The sequence below is a fragment of the Moschus berezovskii genome, chromosome 14 (assembly GCF_049115385.1).
Source record: "Moschus berezovskii isolate FMDL1 chromosome 14, NW_MosBer_1.0, whole genome shotgun sequence".
NCBI lineage: Eukaryota > Metazoa > Chordata > Mammalia > Artiodactyla > Moschidae > Moschus > Moschus berezovskii.
Window position 1 is genome coordinate 78,594,228 of NC_142473.1, and position 16,929 is coordinate 78,611,156.

Below are 16,929 nucleotides of genomic sequence, written 5' to 3' on the forward strand. Positions count from 1 at the left end.
GAGGACAGTGTATTTGTTTATTGCAGAAATAAATTGGGAGGCCTGCGTCTTATTGGAAATGGAAGACTTCCTGATGACTTTTGCAGTGGTGGTGCTTTGAACTCTTGAAAAGATTCTCCAAGCAGTTTAGTGACAGCTTAGATTTTGAGCACTCCCTCTATGCTAACTAAGTGCTTTACATGGATGTCAATTAGCATTCAGGGCCCTGGGAGGGGACATCATCAGCAAAAATGATAGAGAGGCATTAGGGATTGCTCAGGGTGGCCGAGACCCCTGGGTCCTTCCAGCAGCAAGATGGGGTGGTCAGATGCTGCTCGCAGAGCTTCGTCCTTAATTGCAGGAGTCATGAGGCACCTGTGGCCTGGTAGGGACAAGTACCTGAAGCTGTGGGGGGCACAGTCTCTGCTCTGGGGCACACCTGTTGTCTGGCTCACAGACCCTGAGGCCTCCGCGTGAGAGCTAGACTCCTCGCCGCCGAATCATTGCTCTTCCCTTTGTGGCCAGCCGTCCTGTCTCCTCCTCTCCTGACTCTACCGCTCTCAACAGTGCTGTGTGCTGCCTCCTGGTCGGTCTTCATGTCGGGCCCTCTTTCCCTCCCCTCTCCCTCCCTCCTCTTTCCTTCCCGCCTTTCTTAAGGGGTTATTGTGTGCCAACGGTTATTGTGTGTATTGTGTGCCGGAGCTCCCCCAGGTGCAGAGAAAGCAGAAAAGGAAACCAGGCCCTGCCCTCAGGGACTCGCTGCTAACTTGGGAAGCCCAGAAAGAAGGGTATTGTATGAGTTGGCCTGCAGTGGAGCAGCAGGTGGAATGCCCAGGGAGCCCCCCCCACCCCGCTGAGGGCGGGCAGTGCTCCTGAAGGGGAGCCAGCAGGACCCTTCCTATAGTGAGAGTGCCTGAGGGGAAGTGAAACGGTCAAGGCAAGTGAAACAGTAGCAAACACCTTCTTTCTGTTTTCCTTGAGGGAAAGTTTCCTTCTGTCCATCTCTTCCCTTGACTTCATTGCCAAAGGTAACCTTCCAGAATGTTTCTGTTCCTGTATAGACATACTTTTAGACTTAATTTTAGAATATAAATGGGGTCACACTATGCATATCATTCTCAACCTTGCCTTTTTTACTTAAAAACTAGATCACGGGCTTACTTCCATTTCTTTCTATATAGGAATACTTCAGTTTTAAGGACCACTGTAATCACTTCTTGGCCTTTTGGCTAAGATCATGTGTTGGATCACGGTATATGGTTCCATCGCTTAGGTCTATCTTACAGGCAGATCTGTTTTCAACAATAATAGGGGGGGGATGCATATTATTGCATCCATACATGCTTTCAGGTGTGTTTGCACATAAATGTGTGAATACATCTGTAGAATTAATAACAGCAGAGAAATGACCAGAAGAATAAGCACACTTTAAATGTTGATCAATCAGTCAGTTCAGTCGCTCAGCGCTGTCTGACTCTTTAACCCCATGGACTTGAGTGTTGATAGATATTAACAAATTGCTCTTTCAAAAGACTATACCAGTTTATAGTTCCACCAATAGCATTTTGGTTACTCTGGTTCTCCATGCCTTCAGTAACCGTGAGTACTTGAATTTTTGCTCACTTGGAAGGTTGATATCTCTCTCCGTTGCTCCCAGAATACAAATATAAATCCAATTTGACCTGTGATTGATCACCTGACTTTTTAGGTTGTTTTTGGCATGTATTCATTTAGTGGGTATTTACTGAGTGCCTGTTTTGTTCCAGGCAGTGTTCTTGGTACTTGAGATATGTCAGTCAACAAAGCAGAGAAAAATCCATGCCACTGGGGAGTTTACATTGCAGTAGGTCTTGCTGTCTGGAAGCAAGATTTGTCTTTCTAGTAAAATTTTAAAGCTTTCTTTACACAGGTCCTTTACAAGTCTTGCAAAAGTTTTTCTTAGGTGTTTTATCATTCTTACACTCCAATAAGGGAATTCATGCTTTCTGACGTTTTAGTTCCTAACTGATTACTTTTGTATGAAGACATCTTGTTGGCTTTTATATATAAACTTGTAATACTCTGACTGAGTTCTGTAATTGTTTGACTTTTTTCAAGTTGATTCTCTTCTAGATACACAGTGATACAACTCAAGTTGTATCTTCTAGATACACAGTGATACCTGCAAATGCTAATTATTCTTTTTTCCAACACTTGAACCTTTCGTTATTTTTTATCTAATGGCCTTGGCTGCTGCTTCCAGAACAATGTTAAATGACCATCATTTAATGTTGTTAAGTGTTAAAAGAGAAGGGCGGGTGTTGTGTGAGAAAGGGGGAAGTCAGGTTTCCCCCTCCCCCAGCTTACCCCTGGTTCTCTGGAGGACACTCAGGCAAGTGAGCGTTAGATGTGATACAGGGAGGGGGTGGGCCAAGCATGATGAATTTTGGGGTTTCTGGTTCCATCCAGAAGGAGCAGCAAATTCAGAGGTCAGAGGGACAAGAGAGCATGGCGCTTCAGGAACTTTGAGGGGGTCAGTGTGGCAGGAGTGAAGGGTTTGTGAGGGAGACGCAGAAGGTGGAGCCTTCCGAGGGCCCAGATCGCCAAACCCCTGGCATCTTAAGGGGGGTGCTGGAATGTTACCAGTGTGTGATGGGAGATCAGCAGAGCGCCTCCACGGGAGTCATGTGGTGCGATTGCATAGTGTGGAGGGTGGTTCTGTTGTAGGAGGACAAGATCAAAGGCAGGGAACCCAGGTGAGAATTAATGGAGGATAAATGTGAGCAATGGGGCTTCCCTGGTGGCTCAGTCGGTAAAGAATCTGCCTGCATTGGTGGAGACTGCCTGCAAGACAAGAGACCTGGGTTTGATCCCTGAGTCAGGAGGTTCCCCTGGAGAGGGAAGTGGCAGCCCAGTCCAGTATTCTTGCCTGGAAAATCCCATGGACAGAGGAGCCCGGCAGACTACAGTCCATAGGGTCGCAAAGAGTTGGACACAAGTTAGCGACTAAACCACCACCCAAATGTAAGTAATACCAGGGACCACTGATGGTGCTAACTGGGAAGGTGTTTAGGAAGAGTGTTGTCTATCCACATAGGGAGTGCGAGTGCATCGCGGGCCAGGGTGGCGTTGGAGTCCAAACGTGGTCCAGCAGCAGAGCCTTGCACAGTGCAGTGCCAGGCCTCCTTTCTGGCTTTATCCCCTTCTGTCCCCTTTTGGGGAGCACCAGGTTTCTGGCTCCACAACGTTGTCCTTCCTGCGTCTGCTCTGTGCTTCTCCTTCCCTGTGCCCTTGTGACCAGTACCCCTTTCACTGGGTGCTGCTCTTCACCGTCACCGCTGGTCTTATGCGTTTTATTCAGGGTCCCTGGCCGTGTACCCCTTTCTCCATGAGACTTTTCCTGGACCCCTTACAGAAATTAATCTTTCCTTCTTGTAAATGTTAAAGCGTATTATCTGTTTCTTTCCTGTCATTTAATATACATAGAAGTACAATTTCCTGTGAAGTTTTAAGTTTCTTAAGGGAATTTCTGAGTTATCTTGGTATTCCTTATAATCCTTAGAACAGTTTCAGGTAGGAAGCCCTTTATACGTAATGAAGGAAGGAGGGAGTGAGGAGGGTGGAATTTCCAGGACTTGAACCATCCAAAGCTCACTCACATGCTGATGTGACAGCCTTTATTTTATTTGACCTTCACCCTATGGGGAAGGTGAGAAAAGCGAGAGATCCCCTCTCATCTCTAAAGCAGACCTAATGAGGCTCACAGAGCCGATGACTTGTCCAAGGTCGCATAATGGACAAGTTGTGTCAACAAGCAGGAGCCCAGGTCTTCTACCCACAGAGTCTTGACTGGCTTACAGAGTCTTATGGGAGCCATTGAGCCTCTCTGGGCTGAAACATTTCCACTTTCCTGAGCATATGGTATAAGCTTGAGACAAAGAAGATCACATCTGTTGCTCTGCGGGGGAATTCATACAGGTGGGATGATCATGACCCAGCTAGGGAATGTGGAGACAGTGGGCGCTTTCCTGTACTTTTATCTAAAGCTCCAAGAAAAGTGCGTGAGGATAAATAGTTGAGATTCTGGTCTCTGTCTGTCATAAGAATACAGACCAGGAGAAAATAGTATATGAAGTTTTATAGTTTTGAAATAGGCATATTTTAATTGAGAACAAAGCAGAATCCTGGACTCAATTTGGGAAAGAAGATGAGTATAAAAAGCATAGATCTGAATAAGCAACTGGAAAATATATTCTGTATTTATTTATTTTTCTTTCTTAAGGGGAATTTAGTGTTTACCACATTCTAGGCGCTCAGGTCGGCGAAGGCAATGGCAGCCCACTCCAGTACTCTTGCCTGGAAAATCCCATGGATGGAGGAGCCTGGTAGGCTGCAGTCCATGGGGTCTCTAAGAGTCGGGCACAACTGAGCGACTTCACTTTCACTTTTCACTTTCACGCATTGGAGAAGGAAATGGCAACCCACTCCAGTGTTCTTGCCTGGAGAATCCCAGGGACAGAGGGGCCTTGTGAGCTGCTGTCTGTGGGGTCACACAGGGTCGGACACGACTGAAGCGACTTAGCAGCAGCAGCAGCAGCAGGAGCTCAGGTGATGAGAGCCCTGATTTAAAGCTGTAGGTTGTACATATCTGCTTCTTCAGTGAAAGCAACTGACAGAAAGCCTGAATAGCATTGATTTATTTATAGTTAACTTCCCCCCCGCCCCTTCAGAAATACTTAACCTACCCTCGATGTGGTTACTATGAGCCCAGCCTGCAGGGGAGTCTCCCCTCTAGATTCCATCAAATTTACCATATCAGGCACCCCGAGGTGGGAGTCAGTGTGGATCTCAGTCAGTAAATCAAGGGTTGGCCTGGCTGTTTCAAAGATCTGCAGTCAGGGCCTCCAGCCATGCTCTGAGCTTGCTCAGCTGGAGAGGAGGGCTGAGAGCAGAGAGCCCTTTTTTGGCCAGATGCCACTGCCTGAGTTTAATGTTAAAAAAAAAAAAAACAAGGCTTGTGTGTGAATGGTGAAGACAGGGAGCGGTGGTGGCCGGCCGTGCAGAAACCAAGTGCCTGTGTCACCAAATGCTTTGCCTTCCTCATTTGTAACCAGAGCGGGGGCCAATTACCTTATCCACACTGTGCTGCTCTCAGACGGTGAAAACGTTTGAGTCAGTCATTCTGGAGCACAACTTTAAAGTAGCAGAGTGGTCTGGTCTGGAGAGGTTGGCCTTTTGTCTCGAATCTTCTCTTTGGAAGGAATTTCTCACCAAATGGAAGTTTCTTTGTGAGGGATGACACGTTTGTTCTTAATCATTAAATTTTTTAGCTCCTCTTGTCGAGGATGCCTGCATTTTACGGTCTCTAGAGGCTTTCATTTCTCCCCTTTTTTTTTTTTTTTGCAAGTATCAGCAAAACTTTACCATCTCCCCAAACACTCCACGCCTGTATGGCTTCTCAGGCATGTGCCGTTTCTGGTCTTCCCCTTGGCGGGCCTGGTGTCTATATCTGGGCCTGACCTGTATGGCTGGGGGTCTCTCCGGACGCCCTCCCCCAGCTTGCCTCTGGTTCTCTGCCGGACATGAGATTGCCAGGAGGACAGAGAGGGGCGCGGGAGCACTGAGCGTGTGCGGATCTGGAGCGGGCCAGGAGCTGTGAGTTTCTGGATATCAGGCCTGTGCCAACAAAACCGTATCCCCTCGGTGACTATTTAAAGAAGAAATAAATGTAGTATCATCCTAAGATCATGTAGAGTGGAATATTTCCCATCTTGTTTTTGTACAACGCGATTAGAAAGAATTTACTCCGTCTTATTATTATGTCATAACGTTATTTAGTTGGAGAAGGAAATGGCAACCCACTCCAGTGTTCTTGCCTGGAAAATCCCAGGGACAGGGGAGCCTGGTGGGCTGTCTATGGGGTCGCACAGAGTCGGACACGACTGAAGCGACTTCGCAAACGTTATTTAGTCGTGGCGGCAGTGTTAGTCGCTCAGTTGTGTCCATCTCTTTGCGACCCCGCGGACTGCAGCCCACCAGGCGCCTCTGTCCGTGGAAATTTCCAGGCAAGAATACTGGAGTGGGTTGCCGTGCCCTTCTCCAGGGGATCTTCCCAACCCGGGGATCAAACCCAGGTCTCCTGCATTTAAGATGGAGTCTTTACCATTTGAGCTACCCGAGAAGGTAAATTTTATTTACCTAGTTCCTTCTGGCAGTGTTTTTCAGATTTGTTGTCATAGATAACACAAGTATAGATAACCCATGTTTTGGGTTTTTTTTTACACTGACTGTACTGGACCTCGAACAACAGAAAAGGGAGACAGCAGGGGTCCCATAGCTGTTGACAAAAAAACTGACAAACTGACGAGAACAGTGGGGAAGTGACTTAAAATGGATTGTTGTACCCAGCATAAGAATCAGGTTGACAACAAGAACTTGCTCCTATGAAATGTAGCCGGTGTGGCGGCTTCGCTGCAAGCCAGGCCTCAGACGCGGGTTATATGCACTCACCTAGGCATCCTGTGAGCCTGAGTCCAGCTTTTGAAGGTAGGAGGGGACGGCTCAGCAGGTGGGAGGACTGTAGAAGAGCACTTGCCGCGTGGCGTCCTCACCCGCGAGGGGCGGGTCAGAGCTGTGGGCTCAGTGCCGCGGAGCCTGCTCTTGCCCCTAGTTCTTGGGGAAGTGGTTGTCCAACGTCAGGATGTGTCAGAAGCTCCCGAAAGGCTCGTGAAAACGCAGATTGCTGCCACTCCACCCCTAGTTTCAGATGGTGTCGGTCTGGGTGAGGTCCTCGGATTTGCATTTCTAGCAAGTTCCCAAGTAGTGTTGATGTAGCTCATCCAGGGGCTGTGCTTTGATGTGGGATTGATTCACTGTGTGTGTCCTGACTCACTGCCTGGAGAAGGCGCTCCCTCTCCCCCCATCCAGTGCTTCTTCTGCACCCCTGGAGCTTGATTAGAAGCTTCCAGAGCCTGGGCTAAGCCCACATCTGTCTCAGCTACGAGAAGAACTCAGGGCTACCGGTACTTAGATGTCCAGACGGCAGCCCTCCTCATTCACAGAGGTTGTGGTTGTATAAGCCGCTGAAAATATCACTCAGCTGTAAATACTAACAAGCTATAAATCACTCTGCAGGCCGAAGAAGCGCCAGCTCAGATGCATGGAGCAGAATCCACTGCCTGCCCTTTAACTTCCAGGTTGTGGAATGTGTCTCTGGAATTTGAATACGTCCCCTGCCTGCCCCCCTCCCCCAGGAGGCCTTTTTGGCTTATTTTCTCCCCTTCTTCCTCCCACTGCCCAGATATGGCTGAAGTATGTATGGAATTCAGAAATTTTAGCTTGAATTTTAAGTAAGTTTAAGCATTTTGGAGTCTTGTTTTTAGGGCACCACACTTACAGGGTCACAGCTGCACAGAAGGTCTGCCTTCCTGCCCTCAATGCCAGGCCTTTCCTTGAGTTGCCTTCGCCATTGAATTGTTTCGTAGCTGTACTTGCTTCTGTGGAAACAAGCCAGAAAGTCTCAGGTCATGGAGTAAAGAAAGCTGAGTCGGGTCTGTGGAGCGAGAGATGCAGGAAGATCCCAGGAGCCTGACCTGGGGCTCCACGCCAAGAATTCTGATGGTCAGATAGTAACGTGGGAAAGACAGGGTCGCAGGTCAGATCCAGGTGGGCAGGGTAAGTAAGGCACGGGAAGGGCCAGACTCAGGGGGTGCTGCGGAGGGGGTCCTGTCAATCAGAGCACCCTTCCTGGAGTGGGAGACTCGTGTACGTGGGTAGCCACGCGTGCACGGCGACTCCAGTGGTGGCGGAGGTCGGGCCACACTCGCAGTTTTCCTGGATGCAGACCTTCCCCACCCACCCGGGCTTTTGTAGAGTTCACTTTTATGACTCTGGCATTCATGACTCAACACCTGACTGCTTCCTTGTGTCCCATGGAGGAGGGCAGCGAGTGCAGTAGTTTCTCGGAGTCCACGGAGCTCGGTCTGGCAGCGGATGAATTGAGGATACCTTGGGTATTTTGGCAAAGCCATCCTTCACACATCAGCTGTCACTCACTCGCACATCCGATTCGCTTTCCCCGTGCATCAGGGCCCACTTTCCTTCTCCCGCGAGTCAGCTCAAGAGGTTCAGCAGCAGAGGTTACTGGGAAAACGCATTGTCGGGTGTCACAACATCAGGGAAAATGAATGCTATTTCTCATATCCTATGCTGTTTACATGGGGCTTCGCTGGTGGCTCAGAGGTTAAAGCGTCTGCCTCCAATGCGGGAGACCCGGGTTTGATCCCTGGGTTGGGAAGATCCTCCAGTGTTCTTGCCTGGAGAATCCCATGGACGGAGAAGCCTGGTAGGCTACAATCCACGGGGTCGCAAAGAGTCGGACACGACTGAGCGACAGAACGGAGCGGAACGGATGCTGTTTACATAGACCTGTCAATTAATATTTGAGTGCAATTTTTCTAATGAGCGGGTCATTACAGCAGCAGAGTAGAAGCATTTCCACATTGCTCCAGCTGGAGTTTGAGTCTTGATTTTTGGTTCAGTTTTATCTCTCAGCTGTATTTCTTAATTTCATGTTTAAGAAAAAAATAGAATGGCTTAACACATGTATAGTTTAAAAAGTCAAATAATAACGCCTGTAACTAAAATTAAGGCCCGTTCCCAAGGGGCAGCTGCTCTCAGCTCTCCTCTGAGGTTTATTTTCCTATCTTCTCATAAAATGCTGATAGTGCTGTTTTTTTTTTTTTTATTTCTCTATCACAGGCATTATCTCTTTCCTTCCTTAGAGTTAGTGCTTCGTTTCCTGTTCCTGCCTCTTCCTCTGCACATTTCTCTTCCCTTTCATCTTACCAGTGGGCACTGTCATCATTTTTCATTAGAGCAATGTTTATTGTTGCACTATTAGGACTATATATATGTTGGTGTCAGCGGAACCAAGTAGTAAAATATGATTCTGTTTCCTTTTTTGTATAACTTTTTTATTTTCCGCGGAGTAAATGCATTAGTTCAGTTCAGTTCAGTTCAGTCGCTCAGTTGTGTCCGACTCTCCGCGACTCCATGAATCACAGCACGCCAGGCCTCCCTGTCCATCACCAACTCCCGGAGTACACTCAAACTCATGTCCACAGAGTCGGTGATGCCATCCAGCCATCTCATTCTCTGTCGTCCCCTTCTCCTCCCACCCCCAACCTTTCCCAGCATCAGAGTCTTTTCCAGTGAGTCAACTCGTCGCATGAGGTGGCCAAAGTATTGCAGTTTCAGCTTTAGCATCAGTCCCTCGTAAATGCATAGCTGCCTTAAAAAACAAACAAACGAAAAAAAACAACCTCTCTTAGTTTTCCATGTTCCTATCACTGCCTTTTACTAAATTCTCCAACAGAAGAGTGAAATGGTCAAGCACAAGTGAACTATGGGCTTCCCCCTCCTTCCCCCTCTCTCTCCCATAGCCTGCACCTGCAGCTCCAGTGTGGATTGATTGCTCTCTAGGTCTCCTGTACAGAGGTCAGCCTCGATTCTCTGTTCACCATGATTCCTGCAATTCTCTTCTCTTCTTTGTTGGATTCTTTGTTTTCAAGTTCTAACATCCTCTTCCTTTTTGGTTTATTTATTTTTTTCCAATAGCTTCCCTAGAAAAGGGACTGTTGGGGGGTAAATTTGCTGTCACCTTGCATGTCTGAAAATGCATCTATTCTCTTTCACCTTGATTAATAGCTGTGTGCAGTGCTGTGCTTGGGCTAGTATAAAATTCTGGTCGAGGTGGCTTTTCTTCAGAATTTCAAAGGCATTGCTTCATTGTCCGCTAATCTTCTCGTTTTAATCTCAAAAATCTGAGATGTCATTCTAATTCCTGATCCTTTTGTGTGAAACTTTTAATCTTCCTGGAAAATTCTATGTTCTGAAACTAATGATGATACACCCTGGTATGAGTGTTTTTTTTGTTCACTGGGTACTGATTTGGGCCCTTTATAAGGAAATTTTCACATTTTATATCTCCTCCCCAACCCCCTGCCCCGTTTTCTCTCTTCTTTTCTTGATGGAACTTGGGTTACCTTGATGATGAATGTGCTAGACTGATCCTTATTTTTCTTATCTTTTCTCTCTGTCTTAATGGACTTTAAGATATTTTCTCAATTTTATCTTCTAATTTTTCATTTTAAAATTTTTGTTCATTTTAATTTATAAGAGTTTTTTCTTGACTTCAACTTAATCTTTTTTTATAGCTTCCTATTCTTGTTTTAAGGATACAGTACTTTCTCTCTCTGAAGATATTTGTGGTTTTGTTTCTAATTTGTCTTAAGCTCCCTCTATTGTTTGTTTGCTTTGAATTCCATCGTCAGGTCTTTATTTTCTGTCTTTCATATTGGAAACTTTCTTCAAATACCTGATGTTTTTCAGCAGTCTACTCTTATTTGAGTGGAGCACTGAAAACTGATGGGAAGCTCTGTGTACATGGTTTGGCTGATCAACTTTCGGGCTCTACTGAGGTTTATGGACGGGGACTCAACTGTTTACCCCGTTGTTGGTACTCATGGGTTATTTCTATTGGATTGGTTCACTGACCCAAAGGATAATCTTTCTGCCCTTGGGAGTAGGGCGAGGATGGATAGTAAGCCTGGGCTGCACGTATTTGGGGAGGAGAACGGGGGAAGGAGGCCGGTTCTCATCCTTCATGCGATGGATGGTCACTGTATCTGCTATATTTGGTGTGGCGCCTCATCCTGCCGGCCGTGCCTTGTGTCTCTGAGTGTGGAGTCTCTCTAGTTCATTTTCTCCAGAGAATAAACCTCCTGCTGAGATGCAGGGGGTAGAGACGACAGGGAGGGCACTGGCCCGCCTGTGCATGTAGGTTTAAGGGGTCTCAGAACCAACTTTCCTTATTCCTGTTTGCAGAGCCCCTCCTCCCTAGACACCTAGGACTTCCCGTTGCTCAGTCTGCCAACCATCATCCTTGGAAGGTTTGGCTTTCCACGCTTTGCTGGGTGGTTTATGTTCCTTTATCTGCCTTTTGTTTGTTTTTTTAAACGGACCTAAAATTCTGTATATTTTTTAACTTTCTATTTTGACATAATTTCCAAAACCAGTGCATAGTTTGTGCACACCCTTCACTCATAGTCATCAAGCACTAATATTTTGCCACATTTCCTTTATTTTCTGTGTATGTGTAAGCACACAAACACATATACATTCATATTTATGTATTTTTTTCCTGAACCATTTGGAAGTTACAGATATGAGGCACCTTTACTCCTGGATCTTTCTCATAAAATCACCCAAATTATTTGTAAATAAAAAGTGATACAATATGATTATTTAACTTATAGATCTTGAGCTTCCCAGGTGGCGCTAGTGGTAAAGAACCCACTTGCCAGTGCAGGAGACATAAGGGATGCAGGTTCAATCTCTAGGTCGGGAAGATCCCCTGGAGGAGGGCGTGGCAACCCACTCTAGTATTCTTGCCTGGAGAATCGCCATGGACAGAGGAGCCTGGCCGGCTACAGTCCATGGGGTCACAAAGAGTCGGACACCACTGAAGCAACAGCACACACATACAGACCTTATTTAGATTTTGTCGGTTATCTTCATAACGTCCATTACAGCCGAAGATTTCAGCAGTCATTGTGTTCTGTTGTCACCTCTCTTTAGCCTCTACCAGAACAGTTTCCCAGGTCCTTCTTTGTCTGGCATGACAGTGGCCTTTTTGAAGAGAACATGTCAGTTATTTTGGAAGGTGTCCCTTGATTTGGGTTTGTCTGATGCTTTTGCATTAAATTATGCATTCCATTTCAAATTACTGAAATTCAGATTAAGTATGTTTGGCAGGAATGTCACAAAAGTGGTGCTGGTTCTCGGTGTGTCACACCGGAGGACACATGATGTCAGTCTGTCCCATTGGTAGCGATGATAGCTTCACTCAGAGGTTTCTCCAGTGGGAAGCTACTTCTTTCTTTTGATGTGTCTTGTGAGGAAATACTTTGAGACTGTGTAAATATCCTGTTACTCCTCAAACTTTTCCCAGGTTTAATGGCAAGCCACTCCAGTACTATTGCCTAGAAAATCCCATGGATGGAGGAGCCTGGTAGGCTGCGGTCTGTGGGGTCGCTAAGGGTCGGACACGACTGAGCGACTTCACTTTCACACATTGGAGAAGGAAATGGCAACCCACTCCAGTGTTCTTGCCTGGAGAATCCCAGGGATGGGGGAGCCTGGTGGGCTGCTGTCAGTGGGGTCACACAGAGTCGGACACGACTGAAGTGACTTAGCAGCAGCAGCAGCATCCACCAATGGTTTCTTGTCTGAATCAGTTATTATAATGGTTGCCAAATGGTAATTTCTAATTCCCATTCTCTATCTGCTTTTGAGAGTGATTTTTATTCTTTAACCTGAGGGTTCATGTCTTTTAATCAGTGTTGGAATATTCTGAGTCATTTTCTCTTTGAATATTATGTATCTGTCATTCTCACTGATCTTGGAATCCTATTAAATGAATGTTGCTGCTGCTAAGTCGCTTCAGTCGTGTCCGACTCTGTGCGACCCCATAGACGGCAGCCCACCAGGCTCCCCTGTCCCTGGGATTCTCCAGGCAAGAACATTGGAGTAGGTTGCCATTTTCTTCTCCAATGCATGAAAGTGAAAAGTGAAAGTGAAGTCGCTCAGTCGTGTCCGACTCTTAGCGACCCCACGGACTGCAGCCTACCAGGATCCTCCATCCATGGAATTTTCCAGGCAGGAGTACTGGAGTGGGTGCCATTGCCTTCTCCGTAAATGTATGTTGCTGCTGCTGCTGCTGAGTCACTTCAGTCGTGTCCGACTCTGTGTGACCCCTTAGACGGAAGCCCACCAGGCTCCCTTGTCCCTGGGATTCTCTAGGCAAGAACACTGGAGTGGGTTGCCATTTCCTTCTCCAAAATGTATGTTAGACCTCTTTAATTCTGTTGTGTCTCTCAAGTTTGTTTTTTTTTCCCCTTATGTTTTACACATTTTTAACTCTTTGTGCTGCATGTTGGAAAAGTTTTTCTCATCTCTTTTGCTCTTTTCTTGAGCCATGTCCAGTGTGTTTTGACCCATCCATTGGGATTTAAATTTCAGTAGTTATTTCTAGAAGCTCTGATTATTTTTCAAATCTGTCTGCCTGATCTTTTTTCATAGTATCTTTTTTCCCCCATATATTTTCACTTCACTCTTTTGTGTCTTAATTATTTGAGATACTCACTTTATATTCTTCAGTAATTCAATTTTAAAATTTCTCGTAGGTTCTATTCCTGTCATTTGTCTACTGCCTGTTGCTCTTGTTACATTATTTCCTTATATGTTTTGTAATTTTGGAATGTGAGTTTCATCTCTGGTGAGGTTTTCTATAGAAATCTTCGCCACCTGGGGGTAAGAAGGTATTTCTCCAGAGAGTTTGTTCTTGTTTTGTGGCTTCTGCCAGATGTTCCAGGAGGTATTGCAGAAATAAATCACTTTTTAACATTAATTTCTCAGTCAGAGGTTTCCATACTGCACAGGGAGTGTCCATTTAAACCCCACACCAGTATGAGGGCTAGCCTCTGTTGGAAGCATCCCCCGTCCAAACTCAGATTGAAAAGGACAAACGATTTTCTGTGTGTCCACATTCTAGGAGTGACTTTCAGGACCACCTTTTTACTGATTGCTCAGGCCTTCAAGGGTTCAGGCTTGGTATGTAAGCCCCACTGCCAGCTCCCTCTGTCCCGGAGCCCAAAGCTGTGTTCCTCGTCCAGCGTGGGTATGAGTACCCACACCCTGCATCACCAGGCCCAGTGACAGCCTCCCCACAGTGCCACGGTGCCTTCAGCTTTCTCTGCAGTTTGCTCATTGATTTGGGTTCCTGGCACCTTTCCATTTCCTGGATATTTTTTAAAACTTTCGTTATATTTTCTCCTACATTTCTGTCTGTTGTCAGCAAGAGGCGCTGTCTGCTCCGCCTCCCCAGACACGGTGAGCTCTTGTCCACTGTAGTTTCCTTGCCTGTTCTTTCTGCCCTTTGGGTTCACGCTCACCCTCTTCTCCCCCCAGGAGGAAGCAGAGCTAAAACATAGCAGACAAAACATGCACCTTATTGGGATTCCGGAGAAGTTAAGAAATGATTGCACTTTAGAAGTTGTTCTTTCCATTTTGTATTGACCTTAATACTCCTGTCGGCTCAAAACTGTACAAAAGCTTTGATTTTCTTGGTCATAACTGTGTAGGTGCTTTGAGCTTGGACACCACAAGCTATAACTTAATCTTTTCCAAGAGTGTCTGTTTACCAAGCTAGTGATGTCTTCCTTCTTACCATAGCTGACCTCTGAAATACAGTCAGTGGGCCGCCAGCAAACATTTTTATGCCCAGGCCAGAGAAGGAGCCTGTCTTCTGAACTGAGTATTTCAGGTGTGGGATAGCCAGATGAAGCTGTGAATTTGTTTCACCTCTCTTGAGAAGTAGTGCTTTGAGCCACCATTAGCATAGTGAACACTCTGGATTATAGATCAGCCTGTTTGCTTGAATCAGAGAAATTACTAGCTTTTTCACTGAAGTGTTTCTTTTTTTTTTTTTTTAAGTGTTTTCAGTATACTTATTAAGTAACAGATCCAGGGATGAGGATGGTGAATTTGAAGACTGTGTCTTAAGAATAATCTGCTTCTTTTGCTATCAAACAGAGAACTGTTATTTTTAACAAACAAAGTTAAGAACCAGTAAAATCAGCAACATGTTGTATTTGCTCCTACTTTATTGTATTCACCCATTTAATTGATTAGACAGTATCTTAAACCGTTTTACCACAGATGTATTTAGTGAAATTTATTATTTGCAGACTGATATAACTCATGAATTATTAAAAGCATCAGCATATGGAACCTTCTTTTCTCATCCAGATTCTTTGAATACAGTCTAGGTTGAGCCATTTAACTGGCTTCTGTCCATCCCACTGATGGAAGCCGCAGTCAGATGAGGGTTCTTATAAATGATTGGCTTCCTTTCCGAGCAAGAAGAGGATAAAATGTCAACTTTTTCCTCTACTACCTGAAAAGCAATCAGGAGCAACCCTCCCGTTCTTCTTGACAGTAGTTTGGCTTTATAGAAGAAGGGCAGGCATTGAGCCAAATGTGAATTTCAGTGCTATATAAAGAAAAAAGTTAAGTAGCTAAAACTCCGATAGTAACCAGAATTTTTAGAGCAGTATTCAGATGGGTTTAACCTGTAAGCTTTCAGAAAGCTAACAATAGCTCAGAAATGCCTGAACTGTGAGGTTTAATCCCTTCTTTCCTGGTGATGATCCCAGTAAATTGAGCTTACTTACCGAATATCTCTTCATAGCGATTTCCTCATCTGTAGGACTGGGTTTAGGGGGTAATAATAGTTTCAGAAGAATAGGGTAGTGGTTAGTGACTGATTACCAATTACTAATCAAAGTCATTGAAAAGGACATTTTGGAATCAACCGGAGTTCCAGACCATTTAGGAGCCCGACATTGTGCTTTCTTATCTCTTTAAAATGTGTTATTCTTAACCTGTAAAATGAACTATTGCTTATTTCACAGGATTATTATGAGATAGTAATGAAATGACGTATGTGGGAGCATTTTCGTAGTGGTATTGGTGTAAGGCTGCTAGTGTGATGTTCTATCATGGAAACGTGCATTCTAGCATTCGATGGGACTCTGGAGAACAAAACTAAAATTTACAGAGGGCATAGGTTTGTACCCAGATAGGCTCTGTTGTGTATTATCTGTTGTTGAATCCTTGCATCCCCAAAGTAGCATTCTGCTAGCTCCATTCTTCCAGATGAAGAAGTGGAGTCTTGTTTCTTTTTAAGATCTACCTCTCCATCATCCCATCTCATACATGAGGAAAGGGAGATCTGCAGAAGTGTGATGACTTTTCTTTCTGACGCAGAGATTCTCAGTCCATCATTCCACCTGTTGTAATAGGTTATGGTATTGTCACAGTAATTGTTTTTGCTTTGCACACAGACTTGGCCCTGAAATTAAATAGGGAACACAATAGCACCTAATTAGCGTAAATATAGAAAGACTTGTGTCACTGGCTTCTTGGTGGATTAGGTATGCTAAATGACCTTCGAAAATACTGAATGGAGTATAATAAAGCCTGTTGCTAAGCTGGGTTAAAAGTAAGATACTTGTTGACCCTAAACAAAGTGAAGCTAGGTGTCCTGGGAGGTGAGTGGGAGCCAAAGCCGGCTTTCGCTGCAGACATTTTGCAAAGTTTGGTGACGTGGCACTCCCAGCCTGGTTAACTGTCTGAAGTAGGGAGCAGGGGAGCAGGAGAGAAAGCGTGTGGCCTGTGCAAGTTGGAGAATCTATTAGGAGCTTCCTGGGTGAAGCCAGGAAGCTAAAAGAACCTCTTCAGTGAAGAGGTAAAGGTAAGTCTGTATTGACCCTGGTGCTGAGCACTGCATTCATAAGCCAGCTTCACGTGGTTTGTGGTCCATGTTCAGTGTAGTCCAAATAAACCTTAAGAGGGGAATTTCCTAGAAGGTGGCCCTGAGTTGGTAGGGATCAGCGGAAGGAGACAGAGACCCTCTCTGGATGGGCTCATCTTCAGTCCAGCTCTCAAATAACTGAAGTGTGGAAAATGAGCAGATCACTGTAAAAAACAAAAACCCCACAATAAGAAATAAGACAAACCCCACAAAGAAATCAGGCAGTATCATGAGTGAGAAGCAGCAGAAACACAGCTGCAAGGCTTGGGCAAGCTCCAGAAGACAGTGAGGGACAGGGAGGCCTGGCATGCTGCAGTCCGTGGGCTGCAAAGAGTTAGACGTGACGCAGAGACTGAATGACACTTCAGATGATTAGATGCAAAGACATTGTTCGGATCGCAGCCCAAAGAGACAGAAAATATGAAAGAATTGAAGTTCACGTGGAGAACAGAGGGACAAGGTCCAGCGTATGTCTAATCAGAGTTCCAGGAGGAAGAGAGAGACGATGGAGAAGAGGCCCTTTTTTGAAAGAA

The 16,929-nt window shown here is 45.5% G+C and overlaps 1 protein-coding gene across 3 annotated transcripts in view; it reads left to right on the forward strand.

The window, feature by feature from the left end:
- The window catches only part of EXT2 (exostosin glycosyltransferase 2), a 144,100-nt gene that overhangs the window by 63,274 nt on the left and 63,897 nt on the right, over positions 1–16,929 (forward strand). The window lies entirely within an intron of this gene.